At 39.5% G+C, this 24,222-nt stretch overlaps 1 protein-coding gene across 50 annotated transcripts in view; it reads right to left on the reverse strand.

The window, feature by feature from the left end:
- Positions 1-24,222, reverse strand: part of ATE1 (arginyltransferase 1) — a 187,536-nt gene that overhangs the window by 101,119 nt on the left and 62,195 nt on the right. The window lies entirely within an intron of this gene.

Here is a 24,222-nt window from a genome sequence, read left to right on the forward strand (position 1 = left end):
AGTCACCCAGGAATGGAACACCAAACACTGTATCTTCTCACTTATAAGAGGGAGCTAAGCTATGAGGACACAAAAACATAAGAATGACACAATGGACTTTGGGGACTTAGACGGAAGGGCAAGAGGGGGTAAGGGATAAAAGACTACACACTGGGTACAGTGTACACTGCTTGGGTGATGGCTGCACCAAAATCTCAGAAATCACCACTAAAGGACTTACCCAAACACCACCTGTTCCCCAGAAACCTACTGAAATAAAATAAATAAAATAAATAAATAAAAACTATGTTCTTCTATTTCACACAAAGGTTAGGAAAGAAATGCATGAGAAAAATATGAGGAACATAAAAGAAAAGGGTGAGGTGAGATACTGCCAGTTAAGCCTGTTCTGTGAGTGCCTCAGCTCTGAGAAGGTACACAATCCCATTGTATCTTCTAGGTGAGAGTTCTTGTGTAAGTACAAAGGACTATGATACTTCTCCTTATTAGTCAAAGGAAAACAAAGTTATTCTTCATTATTATCTTAATTTAACTATAACTTCACAGGAAAAATCTAGAGATTTCAGAATATAACCATCTTCCTGTAAATATAGCTAGTTAAATGACATTTCTCATTTTAAAATTCAACATTTTAAATATAACTGATCTTAAATGAAAACCATATAAAGAACAGTATCAAGCAGCATAAAACAGCCTTTCCTAGAGACTGAGTGAATGTTAGATTACTAATTCAAGTGAACAAATATAATACTACTTGTACATCATTTTCACACAGCTAAAATCAGAGAATTATATGAATAAAAGCTAGAAGAGAATAAACAAAAATGAGAACAGGTTGAATAACACCAAAACCAAGCAAAAAAATCAAGAAAATAAATCTACAAATCAATCTCTCATGAACACAGATGCAAAACTCCTCAACAAAATATTAGCAAATCAAATCCAACAATATATAAAAAGAATTATACCATGAACAAAAGAGAAATTTATTCCAGGTGTGCAAGGCTTACTTCACATTAGAAAAGCAGCTTTTTAAAAGGCAATTAATGAACAATCAACGTAATTCACCACATCAATAGGTCAAAAGAAGAAGTATCATGTGATCATATCAATTGATGCAGGAAACATTACTGGCAAAACCCAACACCTATTCATGACTAATCACTCTTAACAAACTGGGAACAGAGGAAAGTTTTCTCAATTAGCTAAATAATATATATGCAAAAACCCACAGCTCACAGCATACTTACTAGTAAGAAAGTACAAGGTAAGGATATCCTCTCTCATCACTCCTAGTCAACATCATATTAGAAAGCTTAGCTTGTGCAATAAGAAAAGGAAATAAAAGGTGTATAGACTGGGAAGGAGGAAAAGCCTGTCTTTCTTTATAGATAACATGACTGAGGTAGGTTAAAACAAACAAACAAAAATCAGTAACAACAAAAAACTGAAATAAGCAATTACAGCAAGGTCCCAGAATACAAGGGTAATATACAAAAGTCAGGTGCTTTTCTATATACCAACAATGACTGGAATTTGGAATACCATTTGCAATACAACAAAAAATGAAATGTTTAGTTATAAATCAAACAAAATATACACAGAAAACTACAAAACTCCGACAAAAGGAATCAAAGATCTAAAAAACCAGAAAAATATTATGTGTGCATGGATTAGAAGACAATATTGTCATGACCTCAGTTTTTCCTAAGTTGATATATACATTTAATGTAATCACAATCAAAATCTCAGCAAGCTATTTTGCAGCTATCAAAAAACTGATTCTAAAGTTTATGTAGAGACAAAAGTCTCAGACTAGCCAACCCAATACTGTGGAAGAAAAAAGTTGGAAAAAAGTGTTTACACTCCCAATGTCAACACTTGCTATAAACCTGTAATAATCAAGATAGAGTGGTATTGGTGAAAGAACAGACATAGGTCAAGGTCAATGAGATAAAACAGACACACACAAATATAGTCAAATGATCTTTGACAAAGCAGCAAAGGCAATGCAATAGAGAAAGAATACTCTTTACAATAAATGGTGCTGTAACAACCAGATATCCATACGCAAAAAAAAAAAAAAAGGAATCCAGACACACACCTCACACCTTTCACAAAAATTAACTCAAAATGGATCATAAACCTAAATATAAAATGAGAAATTAGAAAACTTCCAGATGATAATATAAAAGAAAATCTAGGTGAACTTAGGTTTGTCAATGAGTTTTTAGATAAAACACCAAAAGCACAATTCATGAAACAAAAAAACTGCTAAGTTGTACTTTATTAAAACTAAAAACTTCTGCTCTGTGAAAAACATTGTTAAAATAAAAACTCAAGTCACAGACTGGGAGAAAATCTTGTAAAAGACATATCTGATAAAGAATTGGTATCCAAAATATACAAAGACTTTCAAAATTCAACAACAAGAACACAAACTACCCAATTAAAAAGTAGGCAAAATATTGGGTGTCATGGCTTATGCCTCTAATCCCAGTGCTTTGGGAGGCCGACGTGGGAGGATCCTCTGAGCCCAGGAGTTCAAGGCTGCAGTGAGCTAAGATCGTGCCACTGCACTTCAGCCTATGCAAGACCCTGTCTTTATTTTTAAAAATAAGGGAGAAGGGGCAAATGATGTGAACAGAGACCTCACCCCAAGATGTACAAATGGCAAACAAACATATGAAAAGATGCTCAATATCACTTACCATTAGGGAACTGCAAATTAAAACAATGAGATAATACCACAAAACTACTAGAATGGCTGAAATCCAAAAACTGAATAAATACCAAATGCTGGTAAGGATGCAGAGTAATAGGAACTCTCATTCAGATGGTGGGAATGTAAAATGGTATAGATGATTTAGGAGCTGCTCATAAAGTTCAAGATCTCAACATAAAAAAGAGCAATCACATTCCTAGGGATTCATCCAATTGATTTGAAAACTTATGTCACACAAAAACCTAAAACCCTATAAGTGAATGTTTATAACAGTTTTATTGATAACCACACAAAACTGGAAGCAACCAAGATGTCCTTCAATAGGCAAATGGATAAACTATGGTACATCCATACAATGAAAGATTACTCAGCCATAAGTAGAATAACTATCAAGACACACACACGAGAAACTTTACATATTGCTAAGATGCCGATCTGAAAAGGCTATATCCTGCACGATTCCAATTATAGGCATGTCTCATTTAATTGCACTTTGTTTTATTTTGCTTCTCAGATAATGAGTTTAAAAAAAAAAATGAAGGTTTGTGGCAACCCCACTAGAAAGTCTATTGGGGCAATTTTTCTAAGCATGTGCTCATGTCATTAGCATTTTTTAGCAATAAAGCATTTTTTATTTAAGGTATGTATGTTGTTTTTTCAGATATAATGTTACTGCATACTTAAGAGACTACAGTGTAAACACAACCTTTATATGCTCTGGGAAACCAAAAATTTTGTGCAAGTGACTTTATCATGATATTTACTTTATTGCAATGGTCTGGAACCAAATCTACACTATCTCCAAGGTATGCCTGAAGACTCTGTAAAAGGCAAAACTACAGTGACAGTAAAAAGATTCGTGTTGGCAGGAGTTTGTGGGCTATTAGGGGAATGATGAATAGATGAAGCACAGGGACTTTTAGGTGGTGAAACTATTCTATATGATATTGCAGCAATAACAGATCAGTAAAAACCCACAGAACATTACAACACAAAAGAATGAACTGTAATGCATACAAATTTTTAAAAAATCATTTAGGAGGTTGCAGCATCCCAGGAAGAAACACAAGCTGTGACAAGTGAATCTAACTATATTACAAATGTATGAAACTACCTTACTGAAAGTGCTGAGGGAGGGGAAAGGTGCTGACCTAAGCAACTCTGGAAATGAAAGCGGTTTCTAAGAATGAAGGTAAAAGGAACTCTGCACCTAAACACCATATCCTACTGGATAAAGTTGTTTCCCATACAGTTACTGGTTAACAATTCTGATACTTCTACACATGAATACTGGAGGTGACCAATTCAGTAAATGGATGGCAGACAGTAAGAATCAGGTTTCTTACAGTTACAGTGGGAATTTACAGATAAGCAAGGGAAAAAAGGTAGAAAGATTCATGTGCTAATGGATTAGAGTTGGAAACACTAATAAGAACTCATGTTTAGCTTAGTATAGATGCACAGTTACACATAGAAATATTTATAAATGTGCATAGATTATAGATATGTGCATATATATGCATTAGCATACACACATATTTCTTTGTTCTGTCAGCTGAGAGGGTCTAGAAGAAACAACGCCCCAGGAGCAATGAGCATTCCTAGCACCCAGATCTTGGTGTCTAACACTATTCTGCAATAAAAGAAACCAGGGCCCCCAAGGAGAAATAGCTGATTCCAGAACTCAGGCAGGAAAATATACAAGATCAGCCTGAAGTACCAGAAAGTAAAGTAGCACTATTCAAAAAAAAAAAAAAAACCCAAAACCAAAATACCCAACATTGAGGGGGTATACCAATGGAGCACAGACTATTGAAAGAGCAACCAATGCACAAAGCCAGAACAATCTGAGCAACAAAATAAAACAGTACTGACTTTATAATCCCAAGTATGAGATAAATATTCATTAGTCCACACTGATATATATGATTGAATAAATTAATAAATGAGGCAGAAGACACAAATCTCCCATGCAGAAGAATTCCAGACAGTTTATGTAGCTATTCTGCCCTAAAGGTAGGGGAGCATAACTCCCTACTACTTAAGTGCAGGCTGCACACAACTCCCTTCCAAAGAGTATTGTATGAAAGGAGGAAAATGGATTAACTGTGGAGATTATCAAGGTTAACAACCACCACAAGAGAGGATTTACTAAGGTGCTAGCAGTATCAGCAATTTCTCAAACTTCCATTGGTGGTGTTAAAATGCTGTTTGGGGCTGGTCTGAGGGCAGTAGTGTTTACGACTGATAACAACCAGTACAGATTTCTTTGTTCCTTCTCCATTCCTGCTGCTTCATTTGACTAGCCTGCCTAAATAAATAAATAAATAAATAAATAAATAAATAAAATGTTATCTGGGCAATAAATACATCTTTAAAGTATTTCCATGAATGATAAATTATGTCAAAAACCAGTTTTAGTATTCACCATCATATACAGCATTGCTCTTTAAAAAAGTCTTTATTTCCATAGAAACAGATACAATACAAAGAGTAAAGCAGGTGAGCAAAAAGAAGCACTAACCAAAAGAAAACTGGAAGAAATGTTAACCTCTTATAACTACAACAGTGAATGGACACCAATATTCTATCTAACATGCTATTGAACTGGAAGCCTAACCACCTACCTCAGAAATCAGAAGGCTCAACTATGTAACAAGAAATAAACAAGTTTCTACATATTAGTGAATTTTATGAAAACCATCTTTTAAAAATGTAAGCCTCAAGGCTGATAGGAATGAGTCTACCTGTCTTTAAAAATAATCATGCGGCTGGGCGCGGTGTCTCACGCATGTAATCCCAGCACTTTGAAAGGCCGAGGTGGGTGGATCACAAGGTCAGGAGTTCAAGACCAGCCTGGCCAACATAGTGAAACCCTGTTGCTACTAAAAATATAAAAAATTAGCTGGGCATGGTGGTGGGTACCTGTAATTCCAGTTACTCAGGAGGCTGACGCAGAATTGCTTGAACCCGGGAGGCGGAGGTTGCAGTGAGCTGAGATCGCGCCACTGCACTCCAGCCTGGGTAACAGAGCGAGACTCTGTCTCAAAAATAGTAATGATAATAATAATAGTGAAAGGCCAGGCGCGGTAGCTCATGCCTGTAATTGCAGCACTTTGGGAGGCCAAGGTGGGCAGATCACGAGCTCAGGAGATCAAGATCATCCTGGTCAACACAGTGAAACCCTGTCTCTACTAAAAATACAAAAATTAGCCTAGCGTGGTGGCATGTGCCTGTAATCCCAGCTACTCAGGAGGCTGAGGGAGGACAGTTGCTTGAACCAGGGAGTCAGAGGTTGCAGTGGGCTGAGATCACGCCACTGCACTCCAGCCTGGGGACAGAGCGAGACTCCGTCTCAAAAAAATAAAAAAAATAATCGTGAACAGGCCAGGCGTGGTGGCTCACACCTGTAATCCCAGCACTTTGGGAGGCCGAGGCGGGCAGATCACGAGGTCAGGAGATCGAGACCATCCTGGCTAACATGGTGAAAGCCCGTCTCTACTAAAACTACAAAAAATTAGCCAGGTGTGGTGGCACGTGCCTGTAATCCCAGCTACTCGGGAGGCTGAGGCAAAAGAATCGCTTGAACCTGGGAGGCGGAGGTTGCAGTGAGCTGAGATCACATCACTGAACCCTGGCCTGGGCGACAGAGCAAGACTCCATCTAAAAAATAATAATAATAATCGTGAACGAAAGCAGCCACTGCAGTGACATGGAAACTGAGAAAAGCTGTCAGTTTGTGATATTTAAGGTGGAAAGCCTGTCAAATGTCAGAAAACCTACAAGTCAAAAGCTAATTAGGCAGCTCTGAAATAAGTCTAAATTCTTCCATAACTTCAGTGTAGTACATCATTCTAGGACTCATTAAATCTAATATGTGTTCATTCATTCATTAAAAAACATATTTATCGGCTGGGTGTGGTGGCTCATGCCTGTAATCCCAGTACTCTGGGAGGCAGAAGCAGGCCGATCATTTGAGGCACGGAGTTCGAGACCAGCCTAGCCAACATGGCAAAACCCCGTCTCTACTAAAAATACAAAAAATTAGCCAGGTGTGGTGGTGGGGGCCTGTAATCCCAGCTACTCAGGAGGCTGATGCAGGAAAATCGCTTGAACCCAGAACGCAGAGGCTGCAGTGGGCCAAGATCACGCCATTGCACTCCAGCCTGGGCAACAAGAGTGAAACTCAAAAAAAAAAAAAAAAAAAGGGCCAGGTACGGTGGCTCATGCCTGTAATCCCAGCACTTTGGGAGTCCAAGGCGGGCGGATCACCTGAGGTCAGGAGTTCGAGACCAGCCTGGCCAACATGGTGAAACCCTGTCTCTACTAAAAATGAAAAAATTAGCTGGGCATGGTGATGGGCGCCTGTAATCCCAGCTACTTGGGAGGCTGAGGTAGGAGAACTGCTTAAACCCAGGAGACGGTGGTCGCAGTGAACCAGGATCATGCCACTGCACTCCAGCCTGGGTGACAGAGCAAGACTCCCTCTAAAAAAAAAAGTATTTATTAAGAACATAAGTATGCTCATGCCTGTAATCCCAGCACTTTGGGAGGCCGAAGCGGGCAGATCACCTGAGGTCAGGAGTTGAAGACCAGCCTGGCCAACGTGGTGAAACCCCATCTCTACTAAAAATACAAAAATTAGCCAGGCGTGGTGGCACACACCTGTAATCCCAGCTACTTAGGAGGCTGAGGCACGAGAATTGCTTGATCCCAGGAGGTGGAGATTACAGTGAGCCACGATCACCCCATTGCACTCCAGCCTGGGCGACAGGATCAAAACTCCATCTCAAAAAAAAAAAAGGAATATAAGTATAATCTCAATAAGCACATTATTAAATAAACAATGCATTCTGTTAACCCTAAATATAAATCAGTCTTACTTGTTGTACCAGCTTGAAATACTTGTTCAAACTACAATTACCTTCTCAGTTTCTGATTTTCATCATGTTTCTCATCCCTGGACCTCCCATCTGAAAACCTGTTTCAGTTACTTCATAGGTTTGTTCTCCTCTGAGTCCAGTCATAACCAATTTGTCCTACCATAGACATTACTCCCATCTCTCAATTCCTGTGGAAGCTGGGGTCTTCCCCAAATGCAGAGCACTTCCTGTAAGATATGGGCTGCCTCATAATTACTTAGGAAACAATAAGCTATATACCTATCTACTCTGCCTCCCATCACTTCACAGATGATCCAAGAAAAGCAGGTCAGAGGCCATTTTCCTAAAAGATAAGTGGTTGACTCAGCACTCTTGGTTAATAATGATCTGCTCTTCTCAATTTGGCTAGTAAGTCAATCAGTACAATTTTTTTCAACAGGTACATGGCAGCTGTGGAGAATGAGTTGGAGGTGAGCCTGAGATATTGATTCTCTTTGCGTTCCTTGCAGCTGGAGCAGCCAGAACCCCCAGATCACTCACGCCTAGCTAAGAAATTCAGGAAAAAAAAAAAATTCAGTGCGTGCCCTCCAATACCATAAACTGATTTAACAAACATGTCTAATGTTTGTTTATGAACACATCTGGTCATCCTGCAGCTAGGAGTTTGCCCTTACTGAAGAATCAATACAAAGATTTATCTATAAGAGTGGTCACGCAGTATTGTTGTTATAGAGAAAAACTAGAAACTAACTCACTATCAAATAATGAAGTGGTGAATTACCTCAACCTATCCACACAGTCGCATTGAGTATTCCATGCAGCAATTAACAACATAAGCATTTCCTTATATGTCCTAACACAGAGAAGCTCGAAAACACCAAGAATGAACCTGTTTTTAAAAAAGAATCAACACTAAACAATACATACATACAAATTATTTAGCCCACTGGAGGGGTATCCTCCAACTCTCTATACTCTCCTCTACCACCCCACCCCAATTAGGTCCAAAAGAGCTATGTCTTACAACAGTCCCTTAACTTAGCTTTCCAGGAGGCTCAGTCATCCATTCCTAGAGAAGCCTCCTTAACTCACTTACCATTCTCTATTTACTGCCTTGAGAATTCTACTTCAATATGTGGAATTGTATTTCCTTAAACCTTAGTCAAAAAGGTAATCATGTCTTGGTATCATGAAATAATTTTGAACTTGAGGACCCTCTGAAAGGGCCTCAGGGACCCCTGGCATTACCAGGCCACACTCTTGAGAATCACTGATATCCATTTATTTTGGAAGTACAGGTAGAAGAGGAGCCTGCCAACTGTAAGCGGCAAATAGAAACTGAGCAGGTTATAGGATTCAAAGTCAAAAGATCTGGATTTGAGCCCTAACTCCACTGTACACTTTTCTGGCTATTTGAACTAAGTAAGACAGTAATTTAACTTCTTTTAAGAGTTTCAGGCCAGGCGCGGTGGCTCACGCCTGTAATCCCAGCACTTTGGGAGGCCAAGGTGGGTGGATCACGAGGTCAGGAGATCGACACCATCCTGGCTAACACAGTGAAACCCTGTTTCTACTAAAAATACAAAAAATTAGCCAGGCATGGTGGCGGGAGCCTGGAGTCCCAGTTACTCGGGAGGCTGAGGCAGGAGAATGGTGTGAACCTGGGATGTGGAGCTTGCAGTGAGCCAAGGTCGCACCATTGCACTCCAGCCTGGGCCTCAGAGCGAGACTCCATCTCAAAAAAAAAAAAAAAAAAAAAAAGAATTTCAGTGTCCAGGCAGGGTGTGGTGGCTCACAGCTGTAATCTCTGCACTTTGGAGGTTGCGGCGGGCAGATCACTTGAGTCCAGGAGTTTGAGACCAGCCTGGCAACATGACAAAACCCTGTCTCTACTAAAAATACAAAATAGTAGCCAGGTGTGGTGGCACATGCCTGTACTCCCAGCTACTCTGGATGCTGAGGTGGGAGGATCACTTGAGCCTGGGAGGCAGAGGTTGCAGTGAGGCGAGATCGTGCCACTGCACTCCAGCTTGGGCAACAGAGCAAGACCCTGTTTCAAAAAATAAAAACATAAAAAATAAAAGTTTCAATGTCTGCATTTTTAAACAAGAATCATACTACCGGTCAGTCTCAATTGTCATTAGTTGTGAGAAACAACAATATACAAATAAAAGCACTTTGCAGACTATAAAAAGTCTAGGTCAGTTATTGTTTTTGTTTTGTTTTGTTTTGTTTTTTGAGATGGAGTCTACAAAATTATATCAGTAGCTAACTTAACAGCAAAGTTACTTAAACAGCAGTTATCTTTCATTTCCTCATATATAAATCTGTCATGTGACTAGCAAAATTTAGTAACTTATCTTTACCAGTCTGCAGTTTTGCATATTTTGGATATCTGAAAGAATTAATTAACTAATTCCTCAATTTCAAGGATTTAGCTGATAACAAGAAAAAATAATAATAAATTTCACCTCTACCTATACAAAAGAAAAACCACCTTAAATGTTGGGGAGGAAAGGAATGACTTCTGTGATTAATGACCTATGTGGTATAATACCAAAGGCACTATGTAGAAATGTCATCAATATTAATAGGCTAATTCTGGCTTCCAGCCAAACTGCTCCCAAAATGGGTGCATATTTACTCTGATGAAGTATACCTGTCTCTTTACCCACCTGCTTCTATGTACCTTAGTTATGCCCAGAACACAGTAAAAACTCAAAAGAACAGGAGACTGGAGAGTCATATGCCAGGCATTAGGCCAGTATTTGAGGGGATTTACTACAAAGTTCAAAGATAGGAAGACTGAAAGTCTTCAGGGGCTTTAAGAGAGCAGAACCTGAGTTCTCTTCTCTTCCAAAGCAGCTGAAAATACCTCCCACATTGTACCTGTACAATACAAAAATCTATGATGAGACAATTAATGTCCCGAATTTTTAGTAAATAACAGTTAATGGAGGCACCCAAAGGTAATCCTTTTAGGCACCTGATACAAAGTCTGCATTGTGTTAAAATAACTTACTCCTGCAACTGTTTTGCTTTTCTATTTTTTTTAACAGTTTCATGAAACACTTCACCGAAGTTTGAAAAATAGAAACACACACTTTGTGAGGCAGAGGCAGGCAGCTCACTTGAGGTCAGGAGTTTGAGACCAGCCTGGCCAACATGGCGAAACCCCTTCTCTACTAAAAATACAAAAATTAGCCGGACATGGTGGCAGGTGTCTGTAATCCCAGCTACTTGGGAGGCTGAGGCAGGAAAATCACTTGAACCCGGGAGGCAGAGGTTGCAGTGAGCTGAAATCACACCACTGCACTCCAGCCTGAGCGACACAGCAAGACTCTGTCTCAAAAAAATAAATAAATAATAGAAACACAAAGATGTGCTAAGCCACTGTGGCTTCATTTCTCTAAAACATCAAAAACTAAATTTAAAATTTTGAAATAATAGTCTACAGTTAAGAAATGAAAAAATAATAAATTTGGAAAACGCAACTAGTAATGCTCACTGTTAAAATAGCACATAGTTTTAGATAAGTTACTTAAAAATCAAGTGCAACAGATTCCTAATTTTCTGGCTGACAATTAGACACTAAAGACAGGGGAAAATAAATTTAGTATTATCAATGGAGCGATTATGAGTAATTTTTAAATTCTTTTCCTCTATTTTCTGTATTTTTCAATAAACATGCATTAATGTTATAATCTAAAGAGTTTTAAAAAACTAAATTGAAGAGGCCGGGTGCGGTGGCCCAGCACTTTGGGAGGCCGAGGTGGGCGGATCACGAGGTCAGGAGGTCGAGACCATCCTGGCTAACATGGTGAAACCCCGTCTCTACTAAAAATACAAAAAACTAGCCAGGCATGGTGGCGGGCACCTGTAGTCCCACCTCCTCGGGAGGCTGAGGCAGGAGAATGGCGTGAACCCAGGAGGTGGAGCTTGCAGTGAGCAGAGATCATGCCACTGATCCAGCCTGGGGAACAAAGTTAGACTCCGTCTCAAAAAAAAAAAAAAAAAAAAAACTAAATTGAAGAATTACTAGTTCAGGTCAGGCATCCCAAAAATGCTCCATAATCAGAAACTTTTTGAGCACTGAGAAATGATGTTCAAAGGAAATGCATATTGGAGCATTTCAGATTTTAGATTTTCAGGCTTGGGATGCTCAACCAGTAAGTATAATGAAAATATTTCAAAATCTGAAAAAAACCCAAAATCTGAAATACTTTGCTTCCAGGCATTTCAGATATGGCATACTTAATGTGTAATTATTAAATAGAACAGAGAAGGAATACTCAACTTAAATCATTGTTTAAAAAAAAATAGGTGGTAGAAAGATTATCTGAAAAGAGTAATTATTGGGTGTCTTAGTCTATCCAGGCTGCTATAACAAGATACTTTAGACTGGGCATTTTATAAAGAATAGAAACTTACTATGCACAGTTCTCGAGGCTGGGAAGTACAAGTTCAAGGCACCAACAGATTTGGTGTCTGGTGAGGGTTTGTTACTCATAAATGGTGGCTTCTGTCTCCTCACATGATGGTAGGGGAAGGTAGCTCCCTTCAACCACTTTTATAAGGGCACGTAATCCCATTATTCAGGGCAGAGCACGTATAACATAATCACTTTCCAAAAGGCCTCACCTCTTAGAATACTATGACACCGAGTATTAGGTTCTAACATATAAATTTTGGGGGACTACCAACATTCAGACTACAGCACTGGGTATTCTTTCAGTGAAGCTCTAGGCTTGATTTTCTATTGACTGGGTTATTTTACAACTCTGCAGGTGCAGAGGTTAACTTGTGGATTTCTGTTGGGGGTGGGGAACAAATAATCCCTTACATGGTTTACCACCATGTAAGACAATAACCAGTTGTTTTTATCTAATCTAGCAATCTCATCTCAATCACATGCATATATCTTAATATCTGCACATATTCTTAAATGCTCTTTGTACCAGTTTTAATGCCTTACTGGTTTTGCACTAACTGAGTCAATATTTGGCACGTGTTTGTCCTCTATTTGCATGAAGGTCACAATTTTATCTTTTTAAAAATTATAGTCAGCAGTTCTGGAGGTCATCCACTGAGAAGCTCAAGTAGACTAGATGGAGCTAAGTAAATAAGAAACACACCTCACAGTCTGTTAAGCCTAACACAACTTTTCTTGGCTCCCAAAGAGATGCTCATGCAGCCATAAAGCTCTAACTTTGCTCACTGTTTCTCTATGTATTTTTCTGCTTCTCCACTAAGTTTGTGCCTTTGTGTTTCTGATTCACTTGTGACCCATATATTATCCCCAGGGATGGTAGTAATGAGAAAGGAAAAAAAAACGGTCAGGCAGACAGTTAGGATAGGTCTTTGGTAAAACTCCTTCAAACACAGAAACACCCTAAAAAATCAAGCTGCAGGCACAAATAGAGCAGCCTGGTGAAAACTCAGGCTGCAGCTGCACAGGTAAGAAAGCAAGGCCCAATACAGAAGCCTTTGTTCTTGGTGTAACCCACGGGCTCCCAGGAAAAAGTTTCCTCCCCTTTTCAGGCATGTACACGGTGGGTTCCACAGGAACTTGCACAGGGAAGGGTAGACCTTACCCAAAACAAACCCACAGTTGCATAACCAAGAGAAGCTGTACTTTGTGCTTGCCTAAAGACATGCCCGCAGCTGCACAGATAAGGGGAGTTACACAGACAGCTTCACACGTAAGGGAAGTTACACAAACAGCTACAGAGATGAGGGGGGATTCTTATAAAAGCTTTTGTATTCCACTGTAAAAATGGCAACCCTCTCCCAGGCCCCCTCTCTGCTGTGGACAGCTTTTTTCTTTCACTTATTAAACTTTCGCTCCAATCTCACTCTGTGTCCACACTCCTTAATTTTCTTGGTCGTGAGACAAATAATTCCATGTACTACCTCAGATGACAAGACTGAAACATGGTGCACTGGCAAGATTGCAACAGTAATAGGTAGATTTCATTTATGGTCTCTGTTGGATGGATGACAGAAACCTATTCTCTGTTGGATGACAGATGACAGAGAATCTGGTTTGTTAGTCCTTTTGTTTGTCTAATTGTATATTTGTGAGTTAATCAATTAAGGAGAACAGCTCCTGTGAGATCTGAAACGATGAGTTTCTGTGTTTACTTGTGATCTATGGCTGAAGTTGTAGAACTGAAGCGAAAAGCCCTCTACATGTTTCTGCATCTATAATTCGAAAAAGCCGTTATTTCTCATTGTATGTGAAATATTTTCCTACCTCCAGAGGGTATTAATAAATTACATGTTACAGCTCTTAAACAGAAGAGCTCTGTAAAATTGATTTACAGAGATAAGAAAGCATGTATATAAATTAAAATATTCTCCAAATTCACAGAAACTAAAGAAACTCTTAACAGAAACTGCTAGCTCAGAAACATTTTTAAGAATCCAAGTATAGGCCAGGTGTGGTGGCTCACACCTGTAATCCCAGCACTTTGAGAGGCTGAGGTAGGAGGATCACCTAAGGTCAGGAGTTCAAGACCAGCCTGGCCAACATGGTGAAACCCTGGTCTCTACTAAAAATACAAAAATTAGCCAGGTGTGGTGGTGGGCACCTGTAATACCAGCTACTCGGGAGGCTGAGGCAGGACAATCGCTTGAACCCAGGAGGCAGAGACTGCAGTGAGCTGAGATCACACCATTGCACTCCAACCTGGGCAACATGAGCAAAACTATATCTCAAAAGAAAAAAAAAAAAAAAAAGAATCCACGTATATATAACCAAGGTGAATCTTTGGATAAATAAAGCTAGTTTAAAATGTTTGGTCTGAGGGGAAAAAAGTTATCACTTTTCTCAGAATTATTAGTATTAAGTATAATACATGAGTAGATTTTTAAAAATAATACAGGCATACCTGGCCGGGCGCAGTGGCTTACACCTGTAATCCCAGCACTTTGGGAGGCCAAGGCGAGCAGATCACTTGAGGGCAGGAGTTGGAGACCAGCCTGGCCAAAAAGAAGAAATCCCGTCTCTACGTAAAATACAAAAATTAGCTGGGTGTGGTGGTGGGCACCTGTAATACCAGCTACTCAGGAGGCTGAGGCAGGAGAATCGCTTGAACCCAGGAGGAGGAGGCTGCAGTGAGCCGAGATCATGCTACGGCACTCCAGCCTGGGTGGAAGAGCCAGAATCTGTCTCAAAAAGATAATAGTAATAATATAGACATCTTGCAGGTACTATGGGTTTTGTTCCAGACCACTGCAATAAAGTGAACATCACATTAAGGCAAATCACATACATGTTCTGGTTTTCCTATTGTTTACACTATGCTGTAGTCTATTAAGTGTGCAACAGCACATCCAAATGCAATATATATATGTTGATTTAAAAATATTTCAGTGCCAAAAAATGGTGCTGGAAAAATGACACCAAAAGACTTGTTCAACATAGGATTGCCACAAACCTTCAATTTGTAAAAAACGGTGTATCTGAGAAGTGCAACGAAGCGTAACAAAATGAAGGATGTCATATAGGGGTTGGTTTCTAACGAGAATAGTTCAACTGAACTTCCAAAACTACTCATTGGTTTACTAATCAAAAAAAGCTAACATCATACCTCTGTAATGCTGAAGATTTTGAAAAATCTAAGTTTGTGTTCAACTACATTGAATTATAATTCTGATAAACATTGTTTAAACTTTTTTATTTATAGTAAACTATCCATAAAATTTGTTTGAACCACTTTTTTATTTTTATTGTTTACTTCACTTTGGGTTTTTTAAAAATTTCAACTTTTATTTTAGATTCAGAGAGTAAAGATGCAGGTTTGTTACACGGGTATGTTGTATATTAAGGTTTGGGATACAAATCGTCCCAACACCCAGGTAGTTAAGCCTAGTACCCAACAGTCAGTTTTTCAACCCTTGCCCCACTTCCCTTCTTTTTATCATAGCCTCCACTGTCTACTGTTCCCATCTTTATGTCCATGTGTACCCAAGGTTTAGCTCCCACTTAAAAGCAAGAACATGTGGTTTTCTGATTCTGTGTTGGTTTGCTTAGGATAATGATCTCCAGCTGCATCCATGCTGCTGCAAGAGACATCATTTTGTTCTTTATTATGGCTGCATAGTATTCAACGGTGTATATGTACTACATTTTCTTTATCCACTCCACCTTTGATGGGCTAGTTCAGCCACTGTGGAAAGCAGTGTAGAGATTTCTCAAAGAACTAAAAATAGTATTTGACCCAGCAATCCCATTATTGGGCATATACCTAAAGGAAAATAAATCATTCTGCCAAAAAGACACAGGCACTCATACATTCATCATAGCTCTATTCACAACGGCAAAGAAACAGAATCAACCTACATACCCATTTTAACAATTGGTAAGTGTACAGTTTAGCATCATCAAGTACATTCACATTATCATGTAACTATCCACACAATCCATCCATAATTTTTTTGATCATCCCAGACAGAAACTACGTACCCATTAAATAATTAACTCTCCATTCTCTCCTCTCCACTGCCCCTGGCAACCATTACTTCACTTTCTAGCTGTAGCCACTTGACTACTCTATGTACCTCATGTAAGTAGATCATATAATATTTGTCCTTTTGTAATTGGCTTATTGCACTTAGCATAATATTGTCAAGGTTCATTCAGCATGTGTGATTGAGAATTTCCCTCCTTTTTAAGGCTGAATAATATTCCTTCATATCTATACACCATTTTGTTTATCCATTCATCCACTGATGAATACTTGGGTTGCTTCTACCTTTGGCTACTGTGAATGATGCTGCTCTGAACACTGCTATATTGTTCAAGTCCCTATTTTCTTTTGTGTATATATGCACAAGTGGAATTGCCAGATGACATGGTAATTCTACTTTTAATGTTTTGAGGAATTGTTATACATTTTTCCACTGCAGCTGTACCATTTCATGTTCCCACCAGCAATGCACAAGAGCTCCAATTTCTCTACAACCATGCCAACAGTTACCGTTTTCCATTTTTTTGATAATAGCCCACCTAATAGGTATGAAGTGATATCTCATTTTGGTTTTGATTTGTATTTCCCCTCGTGATGCTGAACAAATGACAAACATTTTTATATATTTTGGTTTGGGTTGGCTTCACCATAACTTTGAAGATCCTTAGGTAATTTTAAAACGTAAATTAATGTAAATCAACAACTTAAATCATCTTTGGATACCTGAATAGTTTCTAACTAGGAACAAACACTAAAACAATGACCATAATTAAAAGTTTACCTACTTTTCCTTATTTTATATATATATGATATATAATATATATTTTATATATATGATATATAATATATATTTTATATATATGATATATAATATATATTTTATATATATGATATATAATATATATTTTATATATAACATATATATTTTATATATTATATATATTTTATATATATTATATATATATACTACAGAATGGCTACATCTCTGGGGTCTGTCAACAAACATGCTTATCTTTGCCACTTTAAAATGTATATAAGAAGGTATAAAAGCGATATGTAAGGGCCAGGCACGGTGGCTCACGCCTGTAATCCCAGCACTTTGGGAGGCCGAGGCGGGCAGATCATCTGAGGTCGGGAGTTCGAGACCAGCCTGACCAACATGGAGAAAGCCTGTCTCTACTAAAAATACAAAATTAGCCAGGCGTGGTGGCACATGCCTGTAATCCCAGCTACTCAGGAGGCTGAGGCTGGAGAATAGCTTGAACCTGGGAGGTGGAGGATGCCGTGAGCTGAGATCGTGCCATTGCACTCCAGCCTAGGCAATAAGAGCAAAACTCCGTCTCCAAAAAGAAAGAAAGAAAGAAAGGATATGCAAGAAAATTGTGAAATTTGTGATTTACATACTTTCTCAGTCTGTTATAATGCTCATATAAAACAGTTACTTCTCGAGCTATCTCCCATTTCTCCCTATGAAAGAAAAGTTATTATTTTATTAAGAGATGTAATTAATATGGATGGTTCAGGCCATATTAAGGGAAAAAGTAAGAGACATACATTTGTGTCAGCAGAGTAATCGTGTAAGACTTGATTTTTAGGCCTGGCATGGTGGCTCATGCCTGTAATCTCAACACTATGGGAGGCCAAGGTGGGTGGATCACTTGAGGTCGGGAGTTCAAGACCAACCTGGCCCACATGGTGAAACCCTGTCTCTACTAAAAATACAAAAATTAGCCAGGCATGGTGGCAGGTGCCTGTAATCCCAGCTATTCGGAAGGCTGAGGCAGGAGAATGGCTTGAACCTGGGAGGCGGAGGTTGCAGCGAGCAAGATCATGCCACTGCACTCCAGACTGGGCAACATAGTGAGGCTCCATCTCACAAAATATAAAATAATTTTTGTAAAAAAGACTTGCTTTTTAAGGAAAATGTGAGTAGGATTATTCCAAAGTGGCAGCTTGTTACAGAACATAAAACAGCATAGTGGAGACAAAACTTGACAAAGTATAGTAGGTTGGGGAAGTGAATTTTATTGGCTTTGGTCATAATATCTAAGAATGAGAAAACGCTATAATACGTGTTGACATGTTGGCTAAGTTCACTTAGTTTTGAGGGACCTCTTTATCTGGAATACTCTTACTCTGTAAGTGAGAAAAGGAAGGGTCAGGGTGACTAAGGGGCTTGCTCAAGGCCACAAAGCCAATTTAGGGGAATGCTAAGAAAGACCAAAGCCTGAAATTCCCAACTCTCGGTTTAGTGTCTGTCTTGCTGGACACTGCTTCTGCAGTCCACCATGCCAACACACAATCACAGTGTATCAACGTGCTCTAGTCAACACAAGAGGTAAGAGATTTTAGCCACTTACTAAACCAAAGGATGAATAAAGAAATGTATTTTTCAATGACATAATTCTTTGGAATTTAAATGTTTCCATGAAAGCAAAAAGGTTTACCCCAACATTCACAACTTAATACTAGAAGCACTGAAATAAAAATTTTAAAGAAACTTTACCAAGCTTATGTAATTGAGAAAGGAAGTACAGTAAATGTTTTTAATAAGTTGGACAGAAATAAGAAATTTACTTCTGCATTTTTACTGCAGAACAAATAGATAAATATCAGGATGTTGTTATTTAAGTTACTTTCTTTACTTTGACATTTCCTTTTATTTTAAATCCTAATTCTCCAACAAAAAGACTTTTAGTGAGGCACTGTCAAAAAGGCTAAGTAACAGAATCCCAAACTTCTCAATTCTACAGGTCAATGTTTATTAAGCACTCTAGTAAACACCTTAGAATCCAGAGTAACTATGCTTATGTGAGCCCTTACTTAACGTCAGTTCAATTTGAGACTCCTGCTTTTACAATATTTCTTATGAGGGAAAAATATATCCCACAGTGACAACCCAGACAGAGAACTCAATGACTGCCAACATCAAACAAGACTGATGTCCCCATGGAAACTAATCCACCCCAGGATTTTCTATTCAAACATTTTCTGAAGCATTCATGCGCATCTAATGGGCAATGAAAATTGTGAAGGCAGATGACCCTAATTTTCAACACAACTGAAAGGTGCTTGCAGCAACACCACTACTCGCTAACGGAAGACTGACCCAGCCAAAAGATGTCTTGAATGACTTGGATTTTAAGATGCCTATACTAATCCAAGCCCCAAGCAGGAAAATCTTCAGCCAGGAAACTCCTGGCATTTTTTATTTACTGTTTAGTTTTTTATTCTAAATGTACTTTCTTTTATTCTCAGAAATCAACTTTGGTACATTTATCATATGGGACTGGTTTCTAGGAAAAGACTTCCAGTTGATATCACGAGATATATGGCTGCAATAAAAAATGATGAGTTCATGTCCTTTGCAGGGACATGGATGAAATTGGAAATCATCATTCTCAGTAAACTATCGCAAGAACAAAAAACCAAACACCGCATATTCTCACTCATAGGTGGGAAATGAACAATGAGATCACATGGACATAGGAAGGGGAACATCACACTCTGGGGACTGTTGTGGGGTGGGAGTAGGGGGGAGGGGGGAGGGATAGCATTGGGAGATATACCTAATGCTAGATGACGAGTTAGTGGGTGCAGCGCACCAGCATGGCACATGTATACATACGTAACTAACCTGCACATTGTGCACATGTACCCTAAAACTTAAATTAAAAAAAAAAAAAGAGAGAGATGGCTGCAACTTACACTGACTCAATTATCAGGTCACATCCAAAAACTAACTGAAGTACCATAAGCCCTCATGACTAGAGTTAACAACAATGTACTCCTATTTTCTGCTTTTGCCCAATGGATCAAGCCACAGCCTAGCTTTCTGCTTCTGATTCAATTCAGTACCAAGGGCAGAGTGCCAATTATTCTCTGAAGATGTCTAGTCCCCCAAGTAGTTACCTCTCTGTTCCCTGGGCCTGGCTCTTTAAACACAGCTGAGCCTCCCAGGCCTTAGACCAGAGAGCAGGTAAAAGCTTCCCCCAATTCACCAGCTCAGCCCTCTTCCTAGCCTTATCTCCACTGCTCTCGAATTTGGGCCAGCTTTCTGGATATTTGATTTTCGGTGTTCTCTTCGTTCAGTAAAATTAACTCCCTTCCTCAGCTTAACGACTCAACCTTCCGACCACCTCATCCCTTTACTGCTGACTCTGCAAGCTCCGTACAGGACCCAGTTTTGAGTAACAGCCATTCCTTCTGAATTCTAGCCATTGGAGAGACCTTGATATCTACAGCTACTCCAAGCAATGATGCTTCTTACGTTGACAGACTCAAGAGATGGTTAGGTTCCTATGGTTCTTTCTTTTCTTTCTTTGGAGTGCAGTGTTGTGATCAAGGCTTACTGCAGCCTTGAACTCCTGGGCTCAGGTGATCCTCCTCCCTCAGCCTCCAGAATTGCTGGGACTACAGGCACACACTACCACAACTGATTAATTTTTTTAATTTTTTTTTTTTTTTTTTTTTGTAGAGACGTGGTTTTGCCATGTTGCCCAGGCTGGTCTCAAACTCCTGAGCTCAAGTGATCTACCTGTCTCAACCTCCCAAAGTGCTGAGATTACAAGCATGAGCTAACGCGCCACGCCTCTTTTCTTCCTAACAGCCAAATGAATACTACTGAGGTAGGAAACCTGTAGGACTTATTTGCCAGTCCCAACAGAATGAAATGAAAAAACCAGCAGGAACCAGCAGATGGCATCAAAAGTGACCTCTAGTTGTCCTTGCTGTTCATTGGCATAAGACACTCCTACCAGTGCCATGACAGTTTACAAAGACCATGGCAACACCCGGAAGTTACTGCCCCCTTTCTAGAGATTTCTGAATAACCCACCCTTCAATTTGCATGCAATTAAAGGGGGGTATACATATAGCTAGCCAACACCTCATGCACTGCTACTCTTGAGCATACTGTGTGGTAGTGTTGTTCATGCTTCCTATTTTACTTCTAATTTCCTGTCTAAATGTTCTATCAATTATTGAGAAAGTTGTCCTGAAGTCCCCAACTACTACATTTCTCCCTTCAGTTCTATTAGTTTTTATTTCATGTTATCTTGAGGCTCTATTAAGTGGATCGCATTTCAAATTACTGCATATTCATTTGATGAATTGACCTTTTTATTGTTATGAAATGTCACTCTTTCTTCCAACTTTGCCCTGAAGTCTACTTTTTTTTGAGACAGTCTCTTTCTGTCACCCAGGCTAGAGTGCAGTGGCACGATCTTGGTTCACTGCAACCTCCGCCTCCTGGGTTCAAGCGATTCTCCTGCCTCAGCCTCCCGAGTAGCTGGGATTACAGGCGCCCGCCACCACGCCGGCTAATTTTTGTATTTTTAGTAGAGACAGGGTTTCACCATATTGGCCAGGCTGGTCTTGAACTCCTGACCTTGTGATCCACCTGCCTCGACCTCCAAAAGTGCTGGGATTACAGGCATGAGCCACAGCACCCAGCCGCCCTGAAGTCTACTTTGATAAGAATACAGCCACTCTGACTTAAAATTCTTAAGTTTTTTTTTTTTTCATTTTTATTTTTAGAGATGTGGTATTACTCTGTTGCCCAGGCTGAATTGCAGTGGTGCAATCATAGCTCGCTGCAGCCTCAAACTTCAAGGCTGAAATGATCTTCCCACCTCAGTCTCTCTCACAGCTGGGACTACAGGCACACGCCACTGTGCCCAGATAATTTTTTTATTTTTCTTTTAGAAATGGGGGTTCTCATTATGTTGCCCTGGCTGGTTTCAAACTCCTGGGTTCAACTGATCCTCCTGCCTCAGCCTCCTGAGTTGCTAGGATTACAGACATGAGCCAACTTTCCTAGGATAAGTATTTGTATAGTAGTGTTTTACTCTAGCCTTTTACTTTTAACCTATCCATGTCTTTGTATTTAAGATGGATGTTGATTTTTTCCTTTTATCTAGCCTGACAATCTGTGACTTTTAATTGGAATGTTCCAATCTGCCCTAATAGTATAGTCACTAGCCACATGTGGCCACTTAGCCTTAAGTTAACTAAAACGTAAAAAATTTAAAATTCAGTTCCCAAAGAGCTCATTAGCTAATGTATGACAGCAGTCCCCAACCTTTTTGGCACCAGGGACTGGTTTCGTGGAAGACAATTTTTCTACAGACAAGGGTCAGAGGGGAGAAGGGGAAGGTGTAGGGATGAAACTGTTCCAAGTCAGATCATCAGGCATTAGATTCTCATAAGCAGCTCACAACCCAGCTCCCTCACATGGGCAGTTCACAATGGGGTTCATGCTCCTATGAGAATCTAGTACCACAGCACATCTGACAGGAAGTGGAGCTCAGGCAGCAATGCTCGCTCACTCGCTGCTCACCTGCTGAGTGTCCCAGTTCCTAACAGGCCACAGAGCAGTACTGGTCCCAATCTGGGAACTGGGGACCCCTGATGTATGACCACTGGCTAGTGTTGAACGTGCAGACATTCAGAAACAGGAATTACCATGAAGCAGAGTTTTCACTTAGACCATTTATATTTAGTACCATCATAATCAGTAGGGTTGAATTTAAGTGGGCCATCTTGCTATTTGTTCTATTTGTCCCACATGTTTTTTGTTCACTTTTTCTTGTCTTTTGTTAGACTGAAACATTTTATCATTAAATTGGCTTATTAACGATACCTCTTTGTATTTTTTTTAAGGCTTTTTTAGGGATGTGGTTTTCAACAGGAAGCTATTTTGTCCCCCTAGGGACATTTGGCAAAGTCTGGAGACATTTTGTTGCAACTCAGGGGAGTGAGTCCTACTAGCATCTAGTGAGCAGAAGCCAGAGATGCTAAGCTTCCCATAATGTGCAGGACAGCTCCTCACAACAAAGAATTATCCAGCCCACCATGCTGATAGTACCAAGGTTGAGAAACCCTGCTCTGGGGCTTACTAAATACTCCCTAACTAATCACGGTCTTCTTTCAAATACTATCATATCACTTCATGTAATGTTAGAATCTTAACCACATTCTATTTCCTTCCTATCTTGTGATTATTGTCACATACTAGTAGCTGTGATATTGAGCACCTACCTAATCTACCTCTCTGGGTTCAATTTTCTTCATAAGAAAATTGGGAATATCTACCTCATTGACATTCTGTAAGAATTAAAATAAGGAAAGTGGAAAGCACAGTACCTGTACACCAGAGGTGCTAACTTATCAGTAAGTTATTATCCTATTAATACACAAAATTTTGAAATGAAGGAACAGAAGGACACACCTGAAGAGAAACCTAGGTGACCTACATTCACACCTGGTTTAACTTTTGTTATAAATGCCTCTCCTATAGCTCTCTACCTACAAAAGTGACAATGAGACTGTGCCCTACTGGACTAGCTGGCAAAGTTTGACTCAGATGAGAAATTCAAGAATCTTTCGGGCTCTGATACATAATCCCTTTTATTTACCTACATTTAATTGAAGACATCTGTAAGTGGTGCCACACAAAATGTAATTCAGACTTAGAAATGTCAATAAAAATGTCTGTAAGGCCGGGGTCCGGTGTAAGCCTAGCAGGGGAGTACATATCAGCAGCTACAGAGCCACCCGAAATTAGGGATCTAATGGAAATATGTTGCCTGACTTGACGAGGTGATAAAAGCTCTTTTCCCATAAAGCTTAATGAGCTCTATTAGTCTTCAGCTTACAGGAATGTAAAAGGGTCAGCCCCACAGAGGGAAGTAACTGACTCTCCACACATGGTCCATTCAAATGACAACATATCAAATTACTGATGTAATTACTATAACCTGACAATTTCATTAGATTCATGTGGCAGTTAACTGTTTAGGACTTACAACAAAGGGACATGGTTCACTCACAGTAGTCATCGTGGAGAAAGAGAAGTTTAAAGTCAGCTTTGTTTTCAACTGCAACTCTCATGTATTTTACTGTCTCTGCCAGAATAATTTGACTTTTATTCAAAATTAAAGAAGGTGCTGGGTATAGACCATATTTGTAATTTTCCTTCTCCAGCTAAGTCATAAGCTTAATGGCAAAATTAAACATTCAGAGATTCCCAGCACTCTCCTGCCTTGCCTTTGGTTTGGCTGTCAGGAACTATGTGGTGGCAAAGGAACAGCAGCCCCTGCTTAGTGCTGCTGGTGGAGACTTAGGGGTAGCTGCCACT

Source organism: Pan troglodytes, chromosome 8 (genome assembly GCF_028858775.2).
Source record: "Pan troglodytes isolate AG18354 chromosome 8, NHGRI_mPanTro3-v2.0_pri, whole genome shotgun sequence".
Lineage (NCBI taxonomy): Eukaryota > Metazoa > Chordata > Mammalia > Primates > Hominidae > Pan > Pan troglodytes.